At 43.5% G+C, this 27843-nt stretch overlaps 1 long non-coding RNA gene across 13 annotated transcripts in view; it reads left to right on the top strand.

Moving 5' to 3' along the window:
• LOC309533622 overlaps nt 1–27843 on the top strand; it is a 230041-nt gene that overhangs the window by 99716 nt on the left and 102482 nt on the right. For 8 of the 13 annotated variants that reach the window (XR_014220323.1, XR_014220324.1, XR_014220325.1 and 5 more), the window contains exons 1-3: nt 20715–20865; nt 21467–21569; nt 25352–25426. This is a non-coding gene — a long non-coding RNA (uncharacterized lncRNA). Of the gene's footprint in view, nt 1–18663; nt 18748–20714; nt 20866–21466; nt 21570–25351; nt 25427–27843 lie in introns of those variants that run through there. The other 5 variants (XR_014220330.1, XR_014220333.1, XR_014220331.1 and 2 more) reach the window with 3 other exon arrangements.

The raw sequence follows: 27843 nt of genomic DNA, 5'->3' as shown, positions 1-27843 counted from the left end.
TGGAGGCTATACACCACACCCCTCAACAGTATTTATAGGAACTCAAACACCAGATTCTGCTCTGTTCCAGTAACAAGAAGCCGAAAGCACCAGCCTGAAGATGACGAGTGAGACCTCGTCGAAACGTCGCACAGACACCCCGACTCTTACACGGGAAGACACCCGAAGACACCAAAACCTGCATTCCCGTACCCGTGAAAATCTACGAAAGCAAATATATATATATATATATATATATATATATATATATATATGAGTGCCAAGAAAACCATTGAGTTGGCTTCTTGAGTAAGTGTGGACAGGAGAAGGCTGCAAGCATCATACTAACTGCAGAGAAACATAACTATCCTGAACCCATATATTCATATCTTGCTCCATCCCAGTAAATGAAATATCCTTGAAAATACTAATGTATATTTCTGAGTTCTCAAATTGGTGTCCTACAGATACATATTTTCTGGTCCTGAACTTTCGCTTTGAGCTTGCATGAATTCAGTGGCGCTCCTCAGCTCTTTTACGTGCTTGCTTGTTCCTTGTGTGTAGATATATATTTTCAAAGTTCTATCAAAATGTTTTGTTTGATGCAGTGACCTGAGGAATGAGAAAGCAGAGATGTCAGAGGCCCTGTTGTCCAAAGGCCTTGTCACCATGTGGGAAAAGAAGGATGACTGGCAGATTCCTAGTTTAGTGCTAAGAGGCTTATGTGTTTACTGATGCAGACAGATACTGTAGCAATGCTATAATTACCAGCCTTATTACCTTTCAATACAGGATATAGGAGTTTTGCATCTGTGAAATTGGCAGTAATTTATTTCAACGTGCTACTTCTAAAAGTATTTCAATCATCATTCTAAAAGGAGGTTTTTCCTCTTTTAGAAAAATGCAATGTACCAATATTTCTGCTGGGATAAAGGAAAAAGACCAAAAATCACCAAACAAACAAACAAACAAACAAACAAACAAAAATGGGCGGGAGTAAGGGTTAACTCTAAACCTTCACATTGCTAGATAATAGGGCTTGTAAAACCCAACTTTGGAGTCAAGAATTATTCTTCAAAACGCTGTTGCATGTTTCCCCATCCTATGGACTACAGTTGGTTATAAACTCTGTCTGTCTGGGAGACAATGGAAGAAGTGTGCCTTTGGGGGTGAAGTCAAACTGTTGGAAGGTTACAGTGCCTGCTGTGGCTGTAGAGACCAATATGGAAGACATAAAGGTAAAGTAAAGGGACCCCTGACCATTAGGTCCAGTCGTGGATGACTCCGGGGTTGCGGCGCTCATCTCGCTTTATTGGCCGAGGGAGCCAGCATACAGCTTCTGGGTAATGTGACCAGCATGACTAAGCCACTTCTGGTGAATCAGAGCAGCACACGGAAATGTTGTTTACCTTCCCGCCAGAGCAGTACCTATTTATCTACTTGCACTTTGACATATTTGGTTGCAAATAGGACAGATGAAGGCGTCCAGTTGTTCTGCTGCAAATGCACCAAGGCGTTTCTTCTCTGCGCTCCTCCCAGTGGTCATTCCTTCTCTGGTCACCGCTATGGATTCATGACCTGTCTTTCTTTTTTTCTTTTTTTCTTCTTTTTAAAATATTTAATTAAGGATTTTCTCAGAATTGGCCCTACTAAACATCTTCCAAGACAACAATGCCCATTTACACCACAAAGAACTCATAACCCACCTACTTTCAGCAGCCAGAAACACCATAACTAGACACTGGAGAGACCTGTCAGGAGTAAGCATGGACCAATGGTACCAAATAGTATGGGAAACAGCCCTACTAGAAGTGACCTGTCTTTCTGTCCCCAGGCACTGTAGTCGTCTGCAAGGAATTCCCACATGGTGGGGTTAACGTTGACAGCCTTTGTGTCAAGTTTGCAGACGTCTTTGTAATGCAGAGTTGGTCTTCCAATGGACTACAGTTTCTTACAAACACAAAGCATTTATTTGAACAACCACCCTATGAGAAGGTAGGCTGCTGTTCCTGTTTGCAGAGGAGAAATCAAGGCTAAGGAAGGTCATTCAGTGTGACTACAGCAGAGATGGAAACTTGATCCAAAGCATACAGGGCCCACCTCCATCCCTTTGTTCAAGCTAGCTGTCCCCCAGAAGCGTCTTCCTGGGAGCAACTGCCTGAGAGTGGCACCTGTCAAAGATGCAACCTCTGCACTTGTTACAACCTTTTCTAATGCATCTAAGGCAGTCGCAGAAAGCTGTGTGTGTACAAGTCAGAGTTCTGCATGACGAATGGCTCCTAACCCTCACACCCCGCTTGCCTGAGCCGTTGCTTCTTTTAAATCACCCATCTTATCTTGAAGAAACACATCTTGTTCTGTATCCGAACCAGGTTGCTTATCTCACCTCCAGAGGCTGCCCATCAATGTGAGGGTGTGAAGTGAAATGACTTCACCAGCTATCGGCTCAATTTGCAGTGAGCAGCCCGCATCTCGATACCAACACATAATTCAGTTGGTTTTGGCAGATTGCTAAAAGGAAGGCTAGAATCACACTGCCAGGGACACTGAATTATATCAACTTGAGACAGAATCTGAGCCCTGCAGGTCAGGATTTGAGGACACTAAAGGAAGCTTAAGCTTGTATTTGTAACAACAAATATTTTGAAATGTGGATGCTCAATGCAGACCAAACTATAATGGAGGCTGAGGTTAACATTTGACAAAATTTTGCAGAAGCAATTAAATACAATACATATGTTATCAGTTAAATTTATAATTCAACACAGGAAGCAGCTGTATTGATTGATCTTTATATTCAATGTGATCATTGTTAGGGGAAACAGTTCTTATATTCATTCCTAAAACTGGTAAGCTGCTGCTCAAAAATCCTTCATAGCTAAAGTTAGTTTAAACACACTGAACATTTATATGCCAACCCTAAGAATTGCCAGGCACATCACTATCAATGCTCAGGACTGTGTTTTGCCGTGATTCCATGAGAATGTAGAAACAGCACAGAACTGAAAACAAAATTGCGTTTCAACAATTTTTAAAGCAAGTTTCTAGCCCTTATGGTCAGGAACACATGCATGTCGAAGCTGTGGACAATGATTTCTGAAAACATAGAAGCCTGAGAATTGGTTAAAATGCATTTCCACTGCGGCTTCCATGGCCTGCGTAGGTCCTTGGCCCTCCACCTGAACATTTTTGAACTTGTATTATCCCTTCCCTCCTTTGGTTTGTTGATTTGCAATTCCTCCTCTTAGCTGGTCCCTGGTTATTTAGCTGGAACCCTTCTACCCACCCCATAACAAAATCTGTCCAGAGGTGTCAGCTTTTATAATCAAATAAACCAAGCCACTGTGATAAGTATATGTTGTTATGGGCTTCTGTTTCAGATTTCTGTGAGTAGGACTATTGGTGTAAGTTGCCTAGGGAAATACCTTGACGCCCTCTTAATAGTCTGTTGAAGCATATAGCTATGCTCCATGCAACCTATCTATTTGTAAATAAAAACAAACTACTACAAGACAACTTGCACCTGCATTTTTGGACACCAAAGTCAATATAGGTTAGGCAAGGCCCTTGTTTTCAAATGGCTCCTATACACACACACACACGCACGCGCATACATACATATACATATACATATACATATACATATACATATACATATACATATATATGTTTTGTTTTGTTTATGGCCTGACTGCTGCACATCAGAATGAAGCCCATAAAATTGTGACGTATGGGTGTATTTCACCAAATCCTTGCTGGGTGACATTTCAAAGGCTGTAGTGGCCAGCCACAAATTTAACCTTTATCACTGAAAGAAGCACACATATTCAACATTCTATATATTGTGTGTGTGATAGTGTGTGTGTGTGTGTGAGAGAGAGAGAGAGAGAGAAGAGCATGGGCAGAGTGTAAAGAAGGGCTGGGTATGGTTATTTCTGGCTTCTGTTGCCATTGGTTTAACCTATCTGAACTGGTCATAGTGCCGACATCCCTTCTACTTAGTTAAAATGCACCACAATCTTATTCATGTTTATGCAGAAGTACATCTCCCCTGTGACTTAGACTCTGTTAAGTGTGCTTCAGGTCACAGCCTCAGCCTCAGAAGCGATGTTTCGACTGGAGTCCTATACCCACCTCCCTGGGAATAAGCCTCACTGCACTCAATGGGGCTTGTTACTGAGGAGCTATGTGTAGGATTGCACTGTCAGCGAAGTTTTATAAACCTGTATAGCAGCTGTCCCTCCTCCCTCCTGGTGCCTCCATTGTCAGCATCACAACAGAAAGATCTGCAAGAAGGGAGGGTCTCTTTTTCTTTTCTTTTTATCTTGTCATTCCAGAATCCCACTTCTCGCCTTCAGCTGCTTGCATCCATATTGATGGGGAACAGGATAAATAGAACAAGCTAATTTGTAATCCCAGATAGAAAATGATGGCTCGACTGTTTCCGTCATTGAGCACTCTGCCAGTTTAAACAGCTGATTAGTCAGCTTCTGTGGAATCGATCTGAATCAGTTCCACCTGCGTGCTCCCACCAGGAGCCACTTTATTGTAAATCAATCATTCTGAAAACAACTCACAAAGGGGCCAGTCCTCACTAACAAGCCATCAATTTGACCTGTCTGTCTGGAGCACACTGCCAATTAGGAGTGCAACAAACATTTATTCAAAAATTATGGGCAACTTTACACAGTTTATTTTTCCTCTTCTTAAGAGGCACCTGTAGCAATTTATGTTGCTGTATCATGTTTGTTTTTAAAATCTTATTTGGGGAGGGGGCAGTTTCCAGCTATCACAATAGAAAGGGCTTTTGGTATGTGCATGAGAAAGAAAACATGTTCAGAATTTTAACAAACAGATGGGGCAGTTAGCCTTTATTACTAAAAGCCAATGTTAGCAGGAACTCAGAAGCTTTATGTCCTGCCCTTGATCCCCTAGGGTATAAAGATCAATCCTAGAAGTCAGAGAAGTTCTCCTCTTTCTTTGACATGATGAATTGCTAAATTTTGGCCTTGCGGGATAGTGGCTCATCCAACTGGCAGTGGTTGGAGAATCTGCCTTAGGAGGGATGCACAGATATATGGTTTGGTCTTTCAACTTTTCCTTTAAGAGAGTTCAAACTATCCTAAATAAAAGAGAATGAAAAAGATATGTTCTAGTTTTCTGCCCTTTCTTTTTCTTTCCTTCTTTTTTAATTGGCGTGTCTGGGCATTTCATTTATGTCAACACAAAACTGTGAGAATAATGTTTGGAAGCTCTGTGTCATGTTTAGTATCTTAAGAGTGTAAGACTCTTCCAAATAGATGCAGGAGGGATGGGTGCGGGGATATGTACTGCCTTAAACTCTGATGCCAGGCTGGGTATGCTAGCTGAGATAATGCGATTGCATTGCCAAAGTGTGCTTTTCGAGACAGGTTATGGTTGGCTATAAGAATGTGATACTCTGTCCTACAAGCTGCATAGCACCACAGCTCAAGAAAAAAAAGGCTAGGGAAAATATTTCATTCAAACCCTAACTTAAAAGGATAAGAGCCTGTTGGATCAGGCCAATGACCATCTCGGTCAGCATCCTGTGGCCAACCAGATGCCTGTGGGAAACCGCCAAGTTGAATCTGAGCACACAAGCACTCTTTTCTCCTGTTGTCTCCAGCAACTGGTATTTGGGAACCGTACTGCTTCTGACTGTGGAGGCAGAGCGTAGTCATCATGGCTAGTAGCCATCTATAGATAGCCTCCTTTTCATGAATCCTCTTTTAAAGCCATCTAAGTTGGTGCCCAAAAGGGACACGGGTGGTGCTGTGGGTCAAACCACAGAGCCTAGGACTTGCCGATCAGAAGGTTGGCAGTTCGAATCCCCATGGCGGGGTGAGCTCCCGTTGCTCAGTCCCTGCTCCTGCCAACCTAGTGTAGCCTTATTGGAGTTCACTGATTGGGTCTGCGTTGCTCCGGGACAGGAGGAAGGAAGTCAAAATGACACCGAGTTGGTTCAAAGAAAGAGTTTATTCTGCTCTCCGGATAGCAGAAGGCACTTGCGTGATTAGTCCACAGCAAGTCCAAAGAAATGACAAGTTTCATGCAGTATTTATATCCTCCAGGCACCCTCTCCCTCCTTCCAACCACGTCAGCCTATGTATGCAGGTTGACATCACATATGTTCCTGCTCTGGTACTCTCAACCATAAAAGGGATTTCCTTCCTGCACTCCTGACCATAAAAGGATATTCCTGTTCCTACTCCTATCTTGGAGCAAAAGGTCACTACTTCCCAGAACATGCTCTGGCGTTAGCCCCTTACTTGGGTCTTCCCGTCATTTGTGGTCAGAACATAAGATATGTCTGTGTCTGTTCTACTGGTAAAGTCAAGGCCAGTCTTGCCGTCAAACTGATAAGGAGAGAGCTGTGTTCTTGTTTTGCATTTGCTCAACAGCTAAAGTTTATGCATTTTAGCTAAGGAGAAATGGGGATTTTGGTGCAGTTTAAAAATGCCGGTACAGTCAGTTTTGGGTTTGGGAAACCCATTCCTTCACTAGCAGTTCGAAAGCACGGCAAAGTGCAAGTAGATAAATAGGTACCACTCCAGCGGGAAGGTAAATGGCGTTTCCATGCGCTGCTCTGGTTTGCCAGAAGTGGCTTAGTCATGCTGGCCACATGACCTGGAAGCTGTACGCCGGCTCCCTTGGCCAATAAAGCGAGATGAGCGCTGCAACCCCAGAGTCGGTCACGACTGGATCTAATGGTCAGGGGTTCCTTTAACTTTACCTTTAAGTTGGTGCCCATGATTGTCTCCTGTGAGAGCAAGTTCCATAGTGTAACTATGTCCTTTGTGAAGGAGTTTTTTAGGAAGAACTTGGTGACTTTAAAATATCCTACTGTCACAGAACTCTTTCGAAATCAATGCATTTGCTAAAGAGCTCCTCCACATGTGTCACAGAACCCCAGCGCATTGCAGATGATTCTGTGATGTTCCAGAGTGAATTTCACATTCATTTGCTCAACAGGTGGATAAGTCTGAGAACATGACCCAGAACGTGTCCAACACTCTTGTGCAGCTGGAGAGGATTGAAAGGGTATGGATATGCTGTCTTTCACACAAGTTTGTCTGCTATTACAAATATAACAAAACAGGTGTGAGGGGAAAGGCAGTGGACTTTCCATCTTGTAAGGCTCTTAAGAAGGGATGTGGGAATAGAGGAGGCACAATACAGGTCTATGAGGATCTGTAGTTGCAGTGCAAGTTTCACCAAGCCCTTTTGGGAAGGAGAGGCATACAGTGGCTGATTTCTGCGTCTCTAGAAATACAAAAGCCAAAGAATATTGTCACATAATAAAGTAAGAATGTCCACATTTACCAGGATAACTTAATTTATAATTGCTGCTGCTCAAAATGTGAAAGAGGACACCACCCATTACATGCCGTTCCTCCGCTCCCAGAAACTGAAGCAAGAACTTGACAGTCCTTCTCATGTCCCCTCTCTTGGTTCTACTTTATTACCACTGTGGTCAGCCCATTCTTCAGAAATGCTGAAAGTCCAGCGAAAAAAATAAATGGTTTCTTTAGCCTATACTTGTCCTGCCAACTGATCCTTGGAATGCCTTTTGCTATAACTCACTTTCATTCTAGGCTGGAATTATGGAGGCTCAATGCCGAAAAGTGACACCAAATGCTTTGTATTTTCTGTCTCAATGACTTTCACCCTCCGTTTGTAAGGAAAGAGATGTAGGCAGAGTCCTCGATAGGACAGAGAAGGATTCACAGGCTCAAACGGAACCCAAGCCCTGTTTATTATTTGGCTGAGGGATCTGAACTGTTTCAGTGGGACTTATATCAGAGTAAACATAGACATCTTGTTGTAGTATGTTTATGGTATCTGTAAGTTGCTTGGAGTCATTTCCACAAGTAAAGTAAGTATGAAGATGATGATAAAATATCTGGTCTGGTTTCATACCTGGTTTTGGGAGAGAGATGGGGAAATGTGAGCCTGTTGGTTCCCCTTAATCTCCAAGTGGCTCTTGGCACCATAGACCATGGTGTTCTTCTGCAACAACTCAAGGAGGCACTGTACTACAGCAGTTCTGCTCCTACCTGCTGTGTCACTACCAGAAAGTCGTACAGTCGTACCTTGGAAGTCAAACGGAATCTGTTCCGGAAGTCCGTTCGACTTCCAAAACATTTGGAAACCAAAGCGCAGCTTCTGATTGGCTGCAGGAAGCTCCTGCAGCCAATCAGAAGCTGCGGAAGCCCCGTCGGATGTTCAGCTTCCAAAAATAGTTCACAAACTGGAAAAGTGACTTCCGGGTTTGTGGTGTTCGGGAGCCAAAACGTTTGAGAACTAAGCTGTTTGAAAACCAAGGTACAACTGTACTAGGAAATAGCTTTTGGGCTGTGGGGATCCACAAGGATCCAGTCTGCCTCCTATGCTTTCTATATGGAACCATTGGAAGCTGTCTGTCTTTCTGGATCCATGTTCCTTATCCTGCATCCTATTCCTCACTCTGTCATGTCCTCAGGTATCACCTTGGCACCAGATAATGTGTAGCTTCATGTCTACTGAGAAAGAGACCTGATCTTCCATTTAGTGCATGGAAGGTAATAAATGACCTTGTTTATTCCTAGCTGACTATAGCATAGTATCATAAACCTCAAGAGGCAATTGTCTGGTCATTTCTGCTTACTGCACTCAGAGCTAGGAAGGGTCTATGACCATTGGCAGGAAGAAAGTGGGATTGCTACTTCCTTTTTGGGCGGGTTTCGTGTATTTTTGAGGGTTGTGTGACCAGCAGAGTTGATAGCACAGCTTTTAAAAGCATAGGAACCCTCCTACACTGAAGAAAAGGCAGCAACCCAAGAAGGTAATCTGGAATAAGAGGTAACCTATGCAAGCTGTTGTATAGAGGCTAAAAAGTGAGAAGCCCCTCAGTTCAAGTGTAATCTCAACTATGAATTCATTAGGGGACCTTAGACAGGCAGGTGTTCTTCCAGTTTCTGCCCCCTCCATCCCCTGCAATATGAGGTCAGTAAAACTGGCCTCTGTTACACAGGTACTGTAAAGAATACTGGAGAGCTTGACTTGCGCTATACAGAAGCTATTATCATGCTAAGATACACATTCTGGAATGTGAGGGTCTCAAGGGCTTGCAAATTGAATTCCATGCATTTCTTAGAAGGCAGTCTTTTGTAGGTCTTTAGGACTGTCATGGAGCCATAATTCTTCATATGCCAAGTCTATTTCTTGAGCCTGTCCTGAAAAAAAAAAAAAAATCCAACTGGATCCCACTATCCCATATCAAGCCACTACATTCCTAGCCAAAATGATCTGCAAGTCCCCCACCAGCTGCCAGTGTTTCGATAAATGCTCCGGAGTTGTGTCTGCAGCCAGATGGTCCTTGACAAAATCTTCACATGTCAACTTGTATTGTGATATCAGAGCAGTTTCTTCCCCATAGTTTTGTGTGCATGTGCACACACTTGCCATTATTTTGCTTCTCTTTTTTTTCTGCACTCAGAAGAAGGATTTCTGTTTTACCTCAGACGTTATTCAGAAATGGCAGCCTATGAATCGCTGAGAATTTTGCATTAAATTCCAACAGTTCTAACACGTTTTATTCCAGGATGTGGCTTTCCTTGGTACAGAATTTTTATCCATAGAATGGATAGCAGAGAGATACACAGCTTTGCTATATTTTCTTGTGTGCCAAGGAGGAAGAAGAATCGCCACAGAACCCTAGTGAACTGATAAAGGAGGGACAAAGAGAAAGGAAGGGAATACAAATAATATGCAAAGGGCTAACTAACAAGACTTGGGAGAGTTGGCTTAGACTAGTGGGAGAAGGTTTGTGTAAGGAGCTACGGTAGCGCCTTGGTTCCTGAACGGCTTAGTTGTCAAACAAATCTGTTCCCAAATGCCGCAAACCTGGAAGTAAGTATTTTGGTTTGTGAATTTTTTCGGAAGCCAAATGTCTGACACAGCTTTCACAGCTTCCAACTGAGTGCAGGAAGCTCCTGCAGCCAATCAGAAGCCGTGCCTTGGTTTTCGTATGGCTTCAGTAGTCGAATGGACTCTCGAGTTGAACCCCGAATGACATATTATCAGCTTGAGATGGAGAGAAGAAGGAGAGGGAGAGTTATTTCTTTATCAATCAAACAAACATCCAGAATATCCCTTTCCTCTTTTGAAAGTCATTTGTCCCCCATGAAAGGGGGACATTTAATGGAGCTTGGTGGCTTCTATTCCTTATGGGGAGGGAGGCCTGCAATTGTTTATAAGGAATTCCACCTTTTCTTCCTTTCTTGAACAGCAATAAAATCTTTGCTGCCACTCCCAGTGATGGCTAAGCTGCAGTGGGCAGCCCGACGATTTTCCTAACTTTAGTCATTCTGTGACAATGATAAATACCACCCCCATACATATATTCATACTCCATGAATTCATTCTCTCTCTCTCTCTCTCTCTCTCTCTCTCTCTCTCTCACACACACACACACACACACACCACCACCACCACCACCCCAGCCATAATTGTTGCCCAGCTCAGGATTCGAGTCATGAGTGGCAGCTGGTACCCATGAAAATCAGAGTGCTCAGGATTCCAACTCCACCCAGGCTTGTCCACCAGCCCCAGGCTTAGCCTCACTCCCCCTTGAGATTCAATATCATCACCCTGTGATTATGTGTGAGTGATCTCAGCTGAAAAACGTGTGTGAGAAAGACAAATTCTCTTGTTTCTAGTGTCTGACTTGAGATACCCAGTTTACACATGCAAACTGTTACTTGATAGTCATTAACGGATGTACTTCAAACCAGCTCTGAATTCTTATCAGTGCTTCTCCTTATTTGGTGCATTTTCTCTGGAGTTTGCATGCATGCTGCGATACCACGAAAACTGTCATATTTGATTATATTTTTTGTGAGACTTTTTTCCCTTTTCATTTCCATACATTTACCATGAATATTAGTTTTAAAATTTGAAACAGCAAGAGGAAGTACTTTGCTTGTTGGGGGAAATATTTCAGAGTCTGTCCAGTTTAATCTTGCCACCATAACCATGAGATGGCCACCCTAACCAGCAGCGAGGGTGTCCTTCAAAGACTAGCCCCTAGGCACTGGCACTGGCGTCTAACATCTAGCAGCCGCACATCAGTCCTAGGGAAATTAAAGCCAATTTCTGGACACCAGACTGTGGTTTTTATTCATGCATCTAGACAGCATGGAGACTGCCTTGCCATATACTGACATAAAGGACAAATAGACCTAGTTATTATCTGTGACACAGTGAGAGCCCAGATGACATGCTCCGACAAGGTCTGAAAACAGTAAAATAGAGATGTTGAAAGGAACTGGTGTTAAAATGAAGCTCCAAGGACTGCATCATGGGATGGTGGCAGGATTAGGTGTGTAGTGTCTTAAAAGTAGCGTATTGGGACACACACACACCCCTTGCCAGTTAACTTCCAATCCTGTCCATATAAGAGGCTGAGTTTGATCTTAGCATTGTTAGTCCAGTGAATTCTTTGTTGGAGTTCTGAATTTGCAATATATGGGGTGAGTGTTGATTCTTATGTTGCCAAAATAGCACCATTCATGTTAGGAAAATACAAACATTATTTAGCGGGGAGGGGGAAATCCAGAGGGTGGTAGTCAACTAAGTTTTACTTAGACTAGACCCATGACATTAATGAACATAATCCATTTCAGTGGGTCTACTCTGAATACCACCCACTACACCAAAGAGAACCCAATGGAAACAAAGCATGCTAATTAGCCACTGAAATTGCTAGTAAAAACAGGTGGGGCCCATGGAGAAGGGGAAATGGGGTTGGCTGGTGAAGGGGAGGGTATGGCCGCAGTGGTCCAGGAGGCTTCAAAACAAGTTGGCAGAATAGGACTAGCTCAGGTATCTTCAACCTTTTCAGGCCAGGACCCATTTTTAACACATACGCATTGGGGAACCCTTTTCTTATTCTTTTACCTTACATTTGCATGGTGGTAATGTTCCTGTTGCGACCCGCCTTGGATCTGGCTGAGACCCACGTGGGTCCCCACCCACCAGCTGAAGACCAGTGGACCAGCCCCTAGAGAAGGCAAGGAGTGCAGAGGGTGTAAAGAGGAGAGTGGAAACTGGGAAGTTCTGTATATTTATTCCTCCTTTGCCCTTTACTCCATTTCTGTCTTTTTCTCCAAGTGAAATGTGTGTGTGTGTGTGTGTAAGAACCTTCTCATTGTTTTGATATGTCATTCCCTGGTTTACTTTGACATGCTATTTTTAATCGTCTCCATAGAAGGAAGTGAGAGTTGCCTATAGAAACCAATGGAGAAATTAAGTTAGGACTGGGCCTTAGTACATCCTACACCTAACAAAAATACCAAAAACAGAGCAGCAAAGAAAAGAGTTCCTGCAAGTTAAGGGATAGGCTGAAGCCAAGAGGGTTACAAAATAGAATCTTATTCTATTTTACTCAGTTTGGAGGGCTGTGCTGAGATACAGAAACCCTGCACTGTTGTTAATGCAGATCAGAGGTAGGACTGAATCTGCTTCGGATTCCCATGTTGCACCCGCACCATACATTTAAAGCAGCTGTTACATGCCACTTTAATTGTTGTGACATCTCCCAAACAAGAGCGTATACAGTGGTACCTTGGTTTAAGAACAGCTTAGTTTATCAAAAACTTGGATTAAGAATGCTGCAAACTTGGAAGTAGGTGTTTTGTTTTGTGAACTCTGCCCTGGAAGCAGAACATCTTCCGCTTTCTGTCGAGTGTGTTCCATTTGTAAATTAAGTCCCCCACTGCTATGGGAAAGCATGCCTTGGTTTAAGAACGCTTTGGTTTAAGAATGGACTTCCAGAACGGATTAAGTTCATAAACCAAGGTACCACTGTAATTAGTCTTAAGGGAGTGGGGGAACATTGGTGATGCATGATGGCTTCTGCACGTGGTTTCAAATGCAAGAGGCTGTGCAGTGCAGTGAAATCTTGTTCATGCCAGAAGCACCAAATTCTGTGTAAAAATCCACTTAAAATGGATGTCCTCTCCAATGCTGGTAGGAGGGCCCCAGCAGTGACTTTGATGCCAGAGGCCTCAGACATCCCAGAACGCGGCATGATTGCCAGTCCGTGTCACTGCTATTCTTGTAGCCTGCAGGTGTCAATGCAAGCACCAATAAAAATGAACCAATAAGGATAGGGAAAGGAATTTAGCAAGATGAGGAAGTTGGGGAAAATATATTTTTCATGCATAAGTCGATCAAATTCAGCAGCCTGCTGTGATGGGAAAGATACATAATATGATAAAGCTTGGTAGCAAAGACATGTGTGATTGAACAAACCAATGAAGAGATAACATTTGAAAGCTTTACAGCTTGGAAAGCTGTTAGCAAGCTGGGGTCCCCTTCATCATTTTTAATTTTAGTTTTACTGCCCTTCATTTGCTTTGACAGGTTGATGTTGCCATGGTGCAGTTGCAATCCTCATAAAAGTGCTGTTACCCTTTCCAAGAAGGCTATTTTTTCCAAGGGTTTATGCCACATTTTATAGTTATGTCAGAAGGTTTACTTGGTTTATGAATCCTGCAAGCAGTAGGATTGCTTTGGAAACTCTTGAGTTGCATTTTGGCTTCTGCCATTTAACGGTTTAAGCTTTAAAAAAAGATCACCATATCAACGTGTTATGTCCTTTCAATAATTAAACTCATTACAAATTTATCCTTTTGTTAATAAGGGCACATAAAAAGCATTCTATGCTTATGCTACCCATTTGATCCAAAAAATATTTGCTGCAGAGGGTGGGTGGGTGTGGGGAGCTGTCACATGTCCTTAAATATTGATCAGCTATAGGAAACAACATCATCAATCACATAAACATTTACGATTTGGGGGTGGGTGGATTGGTACTTACACAGAGTTTTTGTCATACCTATAGAGTTACCGTATTTTTCGCTCTATAACACGCACCTGACCATAACACGCACATCGTTTTTAGAGGAGGAAAACAAAGGAAAAAATATTCTGAATGAAACAGTGGACGTATCATTTTTGTACTTCATGCTGTGGCCACAGACATGTGATCTGATGGTGAATTTGGGGTGACCCAATGCAAAAATCCTGAGAATCCCTGTAACCACTTTTTTGCACCATTGCAGCCCCAGGCATGATTTTTGGGGAGCAGGCTGTAGCCATGGACATGCTATGTGCTCTGATGGTGAATTTTGGCTGACCCAATGCAAAGATCCTGAGGATCCATGTGGATCCATGCTTTGTAACCACGTTTTTGCACCATTGCAGCCCCAGGCAACAGTGGGTGCGTGATTTGGGGGGGGGGCAGGCTGTAGCCATGGACATGCTGTGTGCTCTGATGGTGAATTTGGGGTGACCCAATGCAGAGATCCTGAGGATCCATGTGGATCAATGCTTTGTAACCACATTTTAAGTGGGGAGGGAAGGAAAAACACAGAAGGCTAAGAATGCAGGAGAGGGCTATAACGTGAGGAAAAGAAGGCAAAAGTCCCCCACCCACCCACACAAAGCCAGCCAGCGCTCTCTCTCTCTCTCCCTCCCTCCCATCTGCATGTTTTCCGGCTGCCTGATATTTTTTTTTTTTAATTGCCTTGACAGAAGAAAGCATTTTAACTGCATTAAGAACTATTTAGCAGCGAAACCTAAGCTTTGCCATCCCTTAAGAGGTACAGACACTGTAATCTTCCAGATCGCATGAATTTACAGGCAAAACACTGTTTAAGGATTTCATCCTTTTAAATGGAAGAAAGCATATTTGAATGCTGTGTGTCTCCAAAAACAAAAAGCAGGAAGTCAAATCAGAATTTTAAGCCGAACCTGTAATCTCTCTCCCTTCACAAACATTGTTCCCTCCGGAGCATGGGGAGGAATTAGAGGGACGCTCTGCTTTCCTCTCTTCTTGCCTGGAGGGGAGGGGCTTTCCCTGCTCTTTGTTCCGTTTGAGCAAACACAGCAACGAAACAGAGCGGGAGGGCAGTAAGACCCTGAGGCAGAATGCAGGAAAGCTGCCACTTCCTCTTCTTGCCTGGAGGGGAGGGGCTTTCCCTGCTCTTTGTTCCGTTTCAGCAATCTGAAGCCCGATTTGATTTTTGTCTGATTTTTCGGCTCCAGGGACCACACATTCGCTCCATAACACGCACAGACATTTCCCCTTCCTTTTCAGGAGAAAAAATCTGCGTGTTATAGAGCGAAAAATACGGTATTTCCACTGGCAGGCAACCCAGGATGCCCACGACAACCTGTCCAAATGCTATGGCCAGCAGCATGCAAATGTCAGTCTCAAATATAAAAACTTCTGCCAGCATGAAAAATAGCATGTCCGTGATAGCTCACTTTCTCTGACCATTGGCAGAGGAAGTATTCACTTTACATCAAGTTAACATGGGGTCACAGCACAGTGGGGAGTTAGCCAAATATGTTACACTACCCAACTAGCTCTGATCCATATTGCACTTGGCCCTAAACTACAAGAACAGAGATTGGCTAAGATATGTTTATGCAATTTCCATTGAAAATGCAGTATTGGGCCACGTGGAAAAGAAACAAGCTGCCCACTCTGTGTTTTAGGTGAGCCGCCTCTGATGGATAAGCTTGCTAGGAAGTAAGTTGCATTGAAATAAGTAAGACTTCTGGGTAAATGTGCTTAGGGCTGTTCTGCAAGTCACGTGCAACATCACAGAAAGCCTATATCAGCGGGTGGAATTGACCTCAGGCTTCTCAAGAACCAGGCTGTTAGTTTTTCTTCTGTTGCAGGCTTCCTCTTCAACTTTTGGGTGGTGGCAGTGTGACGTGTGCCTTAAGGATCCAACGATTTTGGGACAAGAACACTTCCCCCCATTTCTACCCCCTTCTCTTCAGTCAGTTAAGCAGGTTACTTTTGTTGCAGCTTTATACTCCTGCTTTGTCTTAAAAAACAGTACCCTGTCATTGGTCCCTCTTTGTTCGATACTTTCCTCCTTAATTGCCTTTCCATTCGAGCCAGAGACGTATAGCGGCAACTGCAGTGTGGTGCAAAAAAACCCATTCATTGTTATCAGTCAACAGAGTCTCCTTCTGGAGCACCTTAACAAGAGCTAGTTCACAACGAGCTGAAGGCACAAGATGGATGGTGTTCATAGTTCATTATTTGAACAAGGGTATCTGACTTATGGCAAATCTATCTGAGAGAGTGTTGTAGAATTCTATTTTATCTTTAAGAAATGGTGTTTTAGAAAAGTAAGATATTTACTTCTCTTGCAGTGAAGAATTTAAGTAGAAGAATTCCCTCTGTTTGTTTGAATCATAACAGAATGATGAGGCAGGGCCGAGTCATACATCAAGCAACCAAAAGGGGGGGGGTGCAGGGGGCAGGGAGAGACATGACTCTTCAGGGTTGTATTTTATTTTGTGCAAGAAGAAGATGCCCCATGTTATGGCTGGACATACTTTGTGCTTTAAAAATATTGTTGCAGTCTCTGAGCAGTGCAAGGTTCCAGGGATTCCAGGCCAGGGTTCGTGTTTCCTTTGGAATGAGGCACAGAGAAGACTGTGGTGTCTTTATGCTATATGGTTTTATTTACACATATATACAACCCAAGGCTACGAAGGAGGGGTTTGCAGCATTGACACACCAGAGGGGCCTTGCTTCACAGCCTTGGATTCAACCAGAAATCAAGCATCACTCTGTCTCTCTGGCTTCCTAGCCTGTTGCTTTTCCATTTCTAGCTTCTAGCTCAAATCTCTCAACTCTCACCTTTTTTCTTTCTAACTACCAACCAGTTTGCTGCCTGGCACAGATCCACTTCATTTGTTCCTTTAATGACCCATTACCTAGGCCAGGCGTGTCCAACAGGTCGATCGCAGGGGTGTCCCAGGTCAATTGCAGTATCAACTTTGGTCAACCCCCCCCCCCCAAAAAAAGCTCTACAACTTTGGTCAATCTTCCCCCATCTACAATAGATAGATCACAGCCAGTCTTTTTATACTGTGAGTAGATCACAGTCCTTTGGGAGTTAGATGTGCCTGACCTAGGCTATCGCCCCATCAGGATGCTAGCCTGGCTTAATTTTTAACACTTGCTGGATCCACAGGTTACAAGGGTCTCAGCATACAGCCTGCTCCCCTGCCTCTAAATTCATAACAATGAATTCATTGTCAGTTCTTTTTTTCTGCTTATGTTACTCCTTAAATTACATAAATGCAAATGCTTAATAATTGTTTCTCAACAGTTTCAGCTGTTCTTCCCCCCCCCCCCTCTCTCTCTGTGTGTGTATTCCCAGTCATGCCAGATATGGAAAACAGCTATAAAGTTGATAGGCATAGATGAGATAAATATAGGCGGTGAGCATTTTGTGGGCATTCTTTTGGACCTGGAATGGGGCATAACGGGTGTAATGGGGCAGGACAGGCTTATGCATGCTCTGCCAATGTGCACAGGGGCCAGGAGTGGAGCCCCCATGCAAAATGGCCACCACCTGTAGCAGAAAAGGAGGGAATAATTTTCACCACTTTGGATGGCTCAACACTTTATAGCTGCAATATCAAGTGATGACTTCCAGATTTGAATGGGCTATAATATTCCACATTGCTTTACTTCACCTTATCTAAGTATAGTCAATTAGAGATAGGAAGATCCCCCCACCCCCTTCATTAACAGGATTTGTACAATTAATTTCAGACTTGAAGGTGCATAGTTTGTTACTGCTTTAAGTCCTTCAGTTGTTTTGCATATTCTGCTCCCTGCCACATTGCCGATGGAAAATAGTAAAAATACTGCTACAATTTATCTTGATGTGGCTGATTTTAGTTGCAATCATGTGTATGTTCTTTTCGTGCAGTGTTTCACTAACACACACACACATATGTTCCTGTGCCCCATTCAAAATGATAGTGATAAAACCTGCACTGTAATTTGATTTCTTATAGCATCTGATCACTATGCACAGCTGCATATGCATGCTGGTAAAGCACTGCACAAGAAGAATATTGATAATAAGTAGAAGCATTTCAAGATAGAAGTTTTGCATTATGAGAACAAAAAAAATCCCCAAACCCAAACAAACTCGGGGATCGTTGACACTCTGTTTATGTGGGTGGGAGGAACTGAAATCTGAAAGGAACAATGGAAATTGAGCATGTGCTATGCTTTGTACAATTTTTAAATTATATATAATGATAGGGGGTCCCTACTGCATCTGCTGCATTGAGGAAAAAAAGAAAGAAGGAAAAGGTAATATTCAATATTTGGTGAGGTATTCAAATGGATAGAATTTCAGATGCATCAAGCTCCCTCAGCCTCTTAGAGCAAAGGTGCATGGCACATAGCTTTAAAGCTAACTCCAGAGCTGCAAGCTTCAGATCCAGGATGAAGGCTGTTTGGCTTTGGAGAGTTTTATTGAGGAATTAACTTTCTCTGGCCCATATCTGGCCCAAACATGTCCCTGACTGGTAGTTTATCATAGGAAGAGGCTGGTGCATTGTGAAGCATTTGAAGGAGTGTCCTGATACTAAGGCGAGCGACACTGCTTTGCAATGATGTCTCTGAAGTGCAACGATATCACAAATCATTTGGGCTGCAGAAGCACAGCAGAACTGATGTGCACCGATGTTGCCATTTAATGTGGTTTCCCAGCAAACCTTTCATAAAATTCATGATTGTAGCTGACCTCTCTTACTGGGCTCCTCTCTCTTTCTTTTTTAAAGGCCTATAACCTGGCTTTGAGAAACTGTGCGCCGGAAAAGTGATGTGCAGAGAATCATGTTCTCTTCAGAAAAAAGATACAGGAGGTGAGGCCCCAGTCAAACAGTTGATTAAATGTCACAGTGCATTGGGCCATTTCCTAGACTGTGGTGGGATTTATTTCATTCTGTCTGCACAAGAAGAACCCGACCCTGCACTCTTCTTATGCCACAGCTGCCACTGAAATGCAGGCTGAAGTTAATTTTATGCATTTATTAATTAAATGTATTGCCCACTCTTCACCCAAAGGTCCCAGGGCTATATTAAAAAAATAAAATAACAACCACCAAACAAAAAGTTTAAAAAATAACACCTTACGATCACAGTTAATATACAGTAAAAGTAGCAGCACGTCAATACATCAGAGAGGGTTCAAAAACATTGGAGACCTTCTAGGATCTGCTTAAATTCCCCCTGGCCTTCCTCTCAGTCACTCTTTCCACTTCCTCTAGTGCAACAGAAAGCGGCCCATCCCTGAAAAACAGATATACACTAAAAATAATAATCCTGCAGACAAAGTGGCAGTAACCAGGAAGGAGGTTTGGTTAGTGGGAACTTTCAAATTCCTCTCCAGGAGGTGCCCTGTGTGGTTGATATCTTGCGTATGTACTCACATATTGGAAACCTTCAAGGTCCTGTATGGCATCCAATAGCAGAAAGTTTTATGCCCAGCTTAGGCAAGACATATCCAAGGGCTCCTCTGCGGATTCCTCAGCCCAATGCACTCATGCACTGCCCCCTCCATCTCAACACCTGCTGTAGTAACTGACCTTCAGCAGATTCTGATGGCAAGCCTTGTCTTCACTTGCTACCTGCTGCGTGTGGGCCAAGCTGCTGTTGAAGGCACAGTTGCAAGTTGAAATCTCTGCTCAAGGCACAGCTTTGGGAATGACACTTGCAGGGGTGCTGCTTTGAAGATGGGCCTTGCCCTCTTACCATTTTTCAGTCCCTTCTCAATGCAGCCCAGAGCTGAAACAGATAAAACGCTAGAGCAGAAAATTGGGAGGCTGCTGTTGGCATTTTGAACTTAGTGCTATACAAGCCCGGACAGTATGCTAAGTGGATGTAGCTGAAGATTGAACATTTGGTTCTTTTAGTAAAGCATATGCTGTGTAAATTGATCCCATCTGATACTTGTCTTTTGGACAAAAATACATTAATGCAATCCATGTTATGTTTAAAGGTAAAGGGTTAAGGGACCCCTGACCATTAGGTCCAGTCGTGGCCAACTCTGGGGTTGCGGCGCTCATCTCACTTTACTGGCCGAGGGAGCTGGCGTACAGCTTCCGGATCATGCGGCCAGCATGACTAAGCCGCTTCTGGTGAACCAGAGCAGCGTACGGAAATGCCGTTTACCTTCCTACCTATTAATCTACTTGCACTTTGATGTGCTTTTGAACTGCTAGGTTGGCAGGAGCAGGGACCGAGCAATGGGAGCTCACCCTGTTACGGGGATTCGAACCGCCAACCTTCTGTTCGGCAAGTCCTAGGCTCTGTGGTTTAACTCACAGCGCCACCCACGCCCCATTATGTTTGTCTGGTCCAAAAAGCTGAAGAGCTCACATTCTAGTTACCTACTTCTACCAAAGAGGAAAGAGAAAGGAAATTTGAATAGGCAAAAAACAAATATATCAGTTAGGGTTACTCGTGAGTATATGATAATCAAGGAAATGCAACTTGAGGAGAGGCAAACAAAAGTTCTTTCCCCCATCTCTTCACTGTAATCATTATCAAGGAAGAGCAAGTATTGGTCTGTTCAGCTTAGCCAATGAAATGTTCCTCCACCATTAGAAACTAGAGGGAATGAGTAGTTTTCTTCTTCCACTGTTACATCAGTAGCTGTTACACCAATCCACTGTCATCTAGGTGAATGCCTACCAAGAGGTATGAAACAAGACATGGGATTGGTAAAATGGCTGCTGATGTCACAAAGGCACTTCTTCCACAAGCCTAGTAACCAACACACTTACTCAGAATAAACCATCCTCCTTAAAGCTCTGTAGGAGGAAGCTGGAAGAGATGGTTGGGGAAACATTCTATTCCATTCCAGCATGACTTTACTAAGCCTTTGTGCTGTTTTCTTAGATCATCAGGCTGCCCCCAACTTGACTCTGAATTTCTTAATGCAGGAAAACATGAGAGGGAGGAGGATTAGGCTTAAGAAGGTAAGGCAGAAACAAGATGAAACAAAAGACAAGAGCGAAGCTTGTTGGGAAGGAACACAGCCAAAACTACTACCACATATCCACATACATTTGTGGACTTCCTTCTAGTATTAATTACCCCATAAGCTTTTCAGCACCCCTGCTCTCAAAAATGACTTCTGCAGTTTTTCACGTATCCATCATCAGTTAATGAGAAAAGAAATTCCATTCAGAAATGATCAAAGGGAAGAGAAATTGCAGTGACATTTTTATGGGTGGGGTATGGATGCTTTTTTGTTGCACTTGCCTTACCTTCAAGGTGGCCAAGGGGTTTTCTGAGAGCCCTGTATTTTTGTGGTCTGCTTTCTGCAGACCTCCTGGGTGCCCACACTTCCTGAAAGCCCCATGATGTTATAGTTATAGTTCATTACTTCTTTTAAATAAGTACAGTTTTGTTTTGTTTTTGTTTTAATTCAAAAGGAAGGATTTTCCATTAAAAGGAAATCAGCAAGCTCTATTCAGTCTCAGGTGCTCATTAGCCAGCTTCTCCAGCCTCCTGTATTTCAATTGAAGCTGAAAGGGAATAGGTCATGAGGTAGCTCCTCCCATTGATATTTTTCAGGTGGGGAAGTGTGAGCAGCTGGGGGAGCCAGGAGAGTGCTGGAGAAATATTCAATGGACATAAAAAACACACATGTGACCTTCAGGCACCTCACAAGGCTAAGGTAAGCTCAACTCTGCACCTATCAAGCTTCTAAAAGAAATTCTAAGGCAATACTAAAGCACACTGTGAATAGGTCATAAAACAGGAGCCAAAATTTAAGCCCACTTTGGAAGAAAATTTTCAATAATTTGGAGGGTAGGTAGTTTTCTTGGAGTAGCGAGCAGCAGCCAGTAGCAGCCATTTCATTGTCCCTTCATGCAGAATTTTCTCAGTCCCATCTCCAGTGCTCAGTGGAAATTTACAATGACTCTTGCTGTTACAAGGGCATAGGGATGAGGAAGCTGTGGCTCTCCAGGTGTTGTTGCATTAGGGCTGGGGCTGACAGGAGCTGGAGTCCACCACCAAGTCCCCCTTTCCTGGTATTAAAATACACTGAAATAAAATTACGTTTGTAAAAGAAAAAGAGAGAACACCGAAACTACATTTTTTAGCATTTTGAATTCTAAACTGAATACTAATACAGTGGTACCTCGGGTTATGAACTTAGTTCGTTCCAGAGTTCTGTACTTAACCTGAAACTGTTCTTAACCTGAAGCAGCACTTTAGCTAATGGGGCCTCCTGCTGCTGCTGTGCCGCCGGAGCACAATTTCTGTTCTCATCCTGAAGCAAAGTTCTTAACCTGAAGCACTATTTCTGGGTTAGCGGAGTCTGTAACCTGAAGCGTATGTAACCCGAGGCACCACTGTAAATGATTTGTTTGCCTCGAGAGATGATGGAAGGCACCTCCAGGGGTGAAGTCAAACAGCTGTATTAGCAGCACCAAAGTGACCTGGGCTGCCTAGACAACAATTACCTCCCCCCTCCCCCAGCCTCGCTGACGTTGGCCAAAGGAAAGCAGGGCAATACATTTGACACTGACTTGGCTGCAAGCATTACTGGAAGGAGGTGTACAATGTACCATCCTGCCATCTTAGGAACTCCACTCTGCAAGGAGTGTGTAGGGTTTCTCCTTAGGCTTTGGTTTTTTCCAAAGATATCCTGCAAGGCAGCAGAAGTTTAGCATCAGAGTTTTCCTTCTAGATAGGCTACCTTCCCAGGTGGATGAGCCCCATCTGCCCCTTGCTTCCCTCCACAGCATGTACAGAAACAGCCTTCTTGACCATTGGACCCATTATTGGTCTCATCTGCTCAATCCGCTGGAGCCTGTCTTTGCATGTAGTGGAAGTTCCAAACTCAACAAGGGTTTGAGACACATTGACTACCGTCGCGCGGTATTGCTGGCCAAAGTTGTTTCTGGGGTGTGACCTCTGTCTCATGCTGGCAGCTTCTAGGAGGCACAGGAGAGAGCTGAATGCAGGGTGGAGCCAAAGGTGGGCAAACTACCACACAAGGAGGATGCTGTGTCTCTCACCAGAGGGACTGTCTGTCTGTCTATCTGTCTACATCAGGGGTAGTCAACCTTTTTATACCTACTGCCCACTAATGCATCTTTCTTGATGGTAAAACTTCCTTACCGCCCACCAGTTCTCGATAGAAGTAGGATTCAGCCTGTGCCGTAGAACCCCCTACCACCCACCTAGAATCCTGAAACACCCACTAGTGGGCGGTAGGGACTAGGTTGACAACCCCTGGTCTACACCCACCCACACCCAACCACTCTCCTAAGAAATAGTAGCTAAGCTGTGTAAACTATAATTCTAGAGGGAGATTGCTGTTTCAGCCATGAAGGGTATAAGCCAGGTTTGTGCTTTCATGTTCATGTTATTTGAGGTTGACACAACCTCTTCTTCCTACTGCAAAAACAATGCTGCTTGTACATCAGTAAACTGAGAGGATAGCCTCGAGAGTGACTACAAGGGCAAATTGGCAGGACATTGTCGTGGACAAGCACAGTCTATTAATTGCAGCAAAAACAGCTGTGGAACATGAACTAGCTTCTCAGCCCAGACAATATAAATCTGCTGGCGCTAAATGCCTTCATTTATATATGAGGATACAAAAGAATGGTCTTTAATTATTTCTGGCATATGTCCTTTAAATTCAAAGCTGAAGAATCGTTGCGGGCAAAGGGTAATACTTCTTAACAGGTTACACTTCCCTCAGGATTTCTTGATTGACATCAAAATGGGTTCCCCCCCTCCCCATCTGATTGACAGAATGGCAGGTGTGAAGTGATGCTGGAGTGCTGTAATAATGTGTCAAAAGACCTTAAATCAAGACTAATGTGGCTTCAGTGATAAGTTCCCATATGGCTCATATGGAATTACAGGGACAAGCTCATCCAGGGACTGTTATTTTTGGAATATCTCGATTATTTAATAGTTCAGTCTCCAAGGAGTATTTGGACAGAGGTTTAAGAAAAGCAATTGCCTTTTCTTTTTCTTTTTACTTTTGTGAGGGGATTCCTTAAGACAAGAGACGTATGCAGGGGGTGGGGGTGGGAGTTTGCCCAGACAAAAATTGATGAGCTAACTATAAGAAGGTGCAAGGGCGCTTTGAGGAAATTGATTTTTCTCGACAAAACTTTATAGTAGGAAGTGCCAAATTCATATTAAGATTTCACTTCAAGTAAGTGGCAACTTTAGTCCCAGACCAAAACCAGCTTTCTCCATCAGGAGGGTCCCCCCCCCCCGGCATCGTCTCTGAATCCTCAACAAGGACATTCAGCATTGGTGAGAGGCCAATTGCTCTCACACTATAGTTTGACTATAAATGTTTACTGCATGTCACTTCAGTGCTGCAAATGCAGCAACTACAGCTGTAGCAGGCAATGTAACCTTCCAACGGTTTGACTTGACGTTTTGAGGCGCCATGATCTTGCACAGGTCGCATGACTCCTGGGGGAGCATGTCCTGGAATACGCACATCCCCGTTTTCTCCCCATGACCTGTTGGAGGGTATGTGAAAGGCATGCTCTCATTGAGGTGGCAGACCTGTGTCTGAGTTTCAGATTGCCGGTGGGGGCTTACATTAAATGAATGTGTCATATAAATCTACAAAAAATCTATTCCACATAGAAAAACAAGCTGACTTGAACCAAGTTGAAGGACCATCAAGCTTACCTGAATTTTTGGGGTGAATTTGGTGACAGAGGAGGGGGTGAAGCATCTTCTTTTCTTTCTTTCTTTTTTGAAACTTGGGGTTCAATTTTCGAAGGAGATAAAACTTGCTAGATCTCTTTAATGGTTAATCAGGCTGATGACCACCATTTTGAATTTCACTGAATGGCCTGAGGTTCCTGGATTGAGGAATGCCAACTGCCCCAAAAAAGTTGTTGGGAGGGCTACCTCTCTCCACCCCTGAATAGATTAGGGCATTCTGGAAAACTATAAATGGCAACCACCAGTTTTGAGGAGCTTCAGTAAGTTTTGCTCCACCCCCTCAAAAATCCACCTCATGACCAGAATGCCACCTCATTTAATGGTGAACAATGTCATGAAATTAGGTAACGGGTGGATTGCCTAGCTCTAGCAAATCCCTGGGAGAAGTAGGCATCAGTTATGATTGACATGGCTAACCAACAGTGCGCAGGGTGACCTAGTCAGAAGCACACTGCCTCACAACTTTCCCATGGAAGAAGAGGTGCTGAACAAAAGTTCTGCTTAGGGGACAAAGGCTTCCCGCACAAAGAGGGTGTACCAGTTGGATTGTCCAGGCCAGCTGTCCATAGAGCCAGCTGTGCTAGGAGGTGATAACGTACAAATGTTTGCTTGTGTACTGCCTTCTTTCTGCCTTGCTAAATGTGGGGTGTTACTCAGTAAAGTTGCATGTATTTCAATCTGCCTTCAAGTTTTCCTTCTGCCTAGTGTGATATTTATCATCATCATCATCATTATTTTCAGTGCTCCCTAGCAAACTGGCAAGAACCACTTCCCACCTGACAGACTGCATTGCATCAACCAAACAAGCCAATATAGGTATGTGGATAAGTGTTTTGTTTGGGTAGGTTCATTGTATCGATTTGATACACACACACTGACAGACAGAACAAAACTTGATAGATGTTAGATAAAGACGGAGGATGTGAGTATGTTTTGCAGTTTGGTATCCTCCCGCAACAACGCTTTCTTGAATGGCTGACAAGAGCTTGGACAATCCAGCAGTACGCATCAGCTTTGAGAAATGTGGAGATTTGTGTGTTGCTCATTTGCTTCATGCAATCCTGTTGGCCTTTGTCGGATTTCTCAGCTTTGTGGCTGAAGCTTGATGTATTGAGTGGACTCTGGCCTTCCTTTGTGTCCGTGAGTTAGCCTTACATTAATTATAGCTGTATGCTGTCCTCTCATATTCTTCCCTTCTCTCTAGCTCCTTGTTCCCCTAAGAGCAGGCTGTTTCCAAATATGAATAAATCTGAATGTCAAACCGAGCTCCCCCTTACTGCTTCAAATACCGATCTGAATATGAATGTCAGGACCCTGCACATGCTTAGTTTTTCGTATGAGCATTTCTCGCCTATCCGGAGGAGTGATTTGACTTCTCTGTATTGCATTAGACCACTGTCATTAACGACAGGGGTGTCATTTTGATGTGATCTGTGAGGCAGCCGAAGCTTTGAAGTTGAAAGATAGAACAGACATAGATAAATTGTGCTCAGAGTATGCTGCTATTGCAACCATTATTGCTGGCAATTATTTCGCCAAGTGACACATCTGATAAGAAGTCATCCGGCTTGCTGGGAGGGAAGAGAGGGAGGGTGGGGGAACCTCCATTCATTGCAGAAATGTGGTAGATCTGTTGATTTTATTTATTTGGGTATTTTTAAAAAAAATAAATAAACAAAACACACCAGGCTGATAAAAGCATATTAGATTTGAGAGTCGCTTCTGTCCCCATATATTTCTTGTGCTGTTCTTTCTAAGCTGTATTTAAGGTGTGACTTTGGATGTCTCTTTGGATGACCTTGGGCCAGTCAGGTTTGCTTTCTAGTATTTTGGACACCAGTCTTATTTTTTATTGTGTTCTTCTGAGTGTCTTAGCCATTAAGGGCCACGTCAGAATAGCCATAGCAAGCCCAACCCATCTTTTCTTATAATATCCATTAGATTATACACTGTGGGTAGTGCACAACCTTGAAATATGGCAGAATTACCGGCTAGTTCTGATAGTAAGCTCTGAACAGCCCAATGCTGCTCGACCTGTTTCTTAATCACTTGGATGATGGAGTAGAGGAGATGCTGATTAGATTTGCAGTGGACACCAAACTGGAAGGTGAAGCTACTTCTCTTAGAACAACCATGGGTTCCCAGATGTTGCTAAACTACAATCTCCACCAACCCTAGCCCAGCCCAGTGATGCAGCAAGATAGACCCCACTGTGGATCAGGAGGGGGGGGGCTCTCTGAATATGTTTGTGTGTGCATACTGTATATACAGTGTGGACATTGGCTACTTGGGCAATGTCCACAGCTAGAATAGGAACCTGGGTGGGTTGGCCAACCCTTGATGCAGCTTGGTTTAGCCACCCCAATCTTAAGAGGTTTAGTAGACCACAAGCTAATCGCCACTTAGCATTTTTAGCTGCTGTATTGCATAGCTAATGCAATTGTAGACTGCATCAACATAGTGAGTGTCCATATCATGAAATGTAATTGGTCCCACTCTATTTGGCTTTGCTCTGACTTTACCTGGAGTACTGTATCCTGTTCTGTGCACCACAGTTTAAGAAGCAGATCGATGAAGAGGAAGGAGTGCAACAAAGGTAGTGAGGAGCCACCACTGGTGGCTGGTACCTATTGAAATTGGTAGAGAAGACGACCAGAGAGGCCAACAGTAGGTGGAGCCAGAGCCATTAATTCTATTTTTACCCCCACTCTCCTCCCTGCTGGCTTCCGTAATGGCAACACTGAGACTAAGGAGGAGAAAGATAACAGTTCCGCACGAAAACTGTAGAAGGCAAGTAGGTGGGGTCTACCTGAGGTTGGTGGTGCAATGCCCCATTTGCCCTAATGGACCAGCCTGGAGGTTACCAAGTCCTAAGGAGAGAGGTTGAAGGAGTCAGGTATGCTTAGGCTGGACTGGAGAAGAGATGATTAAGAGGTGATATAACAGCCAAGTTTGAAGGAGCAAGTTTGTTTTCAATGGGTTCAAATAATGAATAGTGTTTTGTTTTTAAGAAACATTAAGAAAAAATTCCTAACAGTGAGTTCCTGATCAACAAGAGGACCTCTCCTCTTATTCCATGACTGCTAAGCTTACTCAGGAATCTTTGGTGAGATGCCTAGTTGAAAGCTTTTTGAAGCTACACTCTTCCAATGGGATCACCTCTCTGCACATGCTCAGTGACACTCTCAAAGAACCCAGATAAGTTAATGAGATAGGACTTGCTGTTGCGGAGG

Source organism: Podarcis vaucheri, assembly GCF_965113315.1.
Source record: "Podarcis vaucheri genome assembly, chromosome: 5".
NCBI lineage: Eukaryota > Metazoa > Chordata > Lepidosauria > Squamata > Lacertidae > Podarcis > Podarcis vaucheri.
Note: the sequence above shows the minus strand (reverse complement) of the source record. Positions and strands in the feature narration are given on the sequence as shown.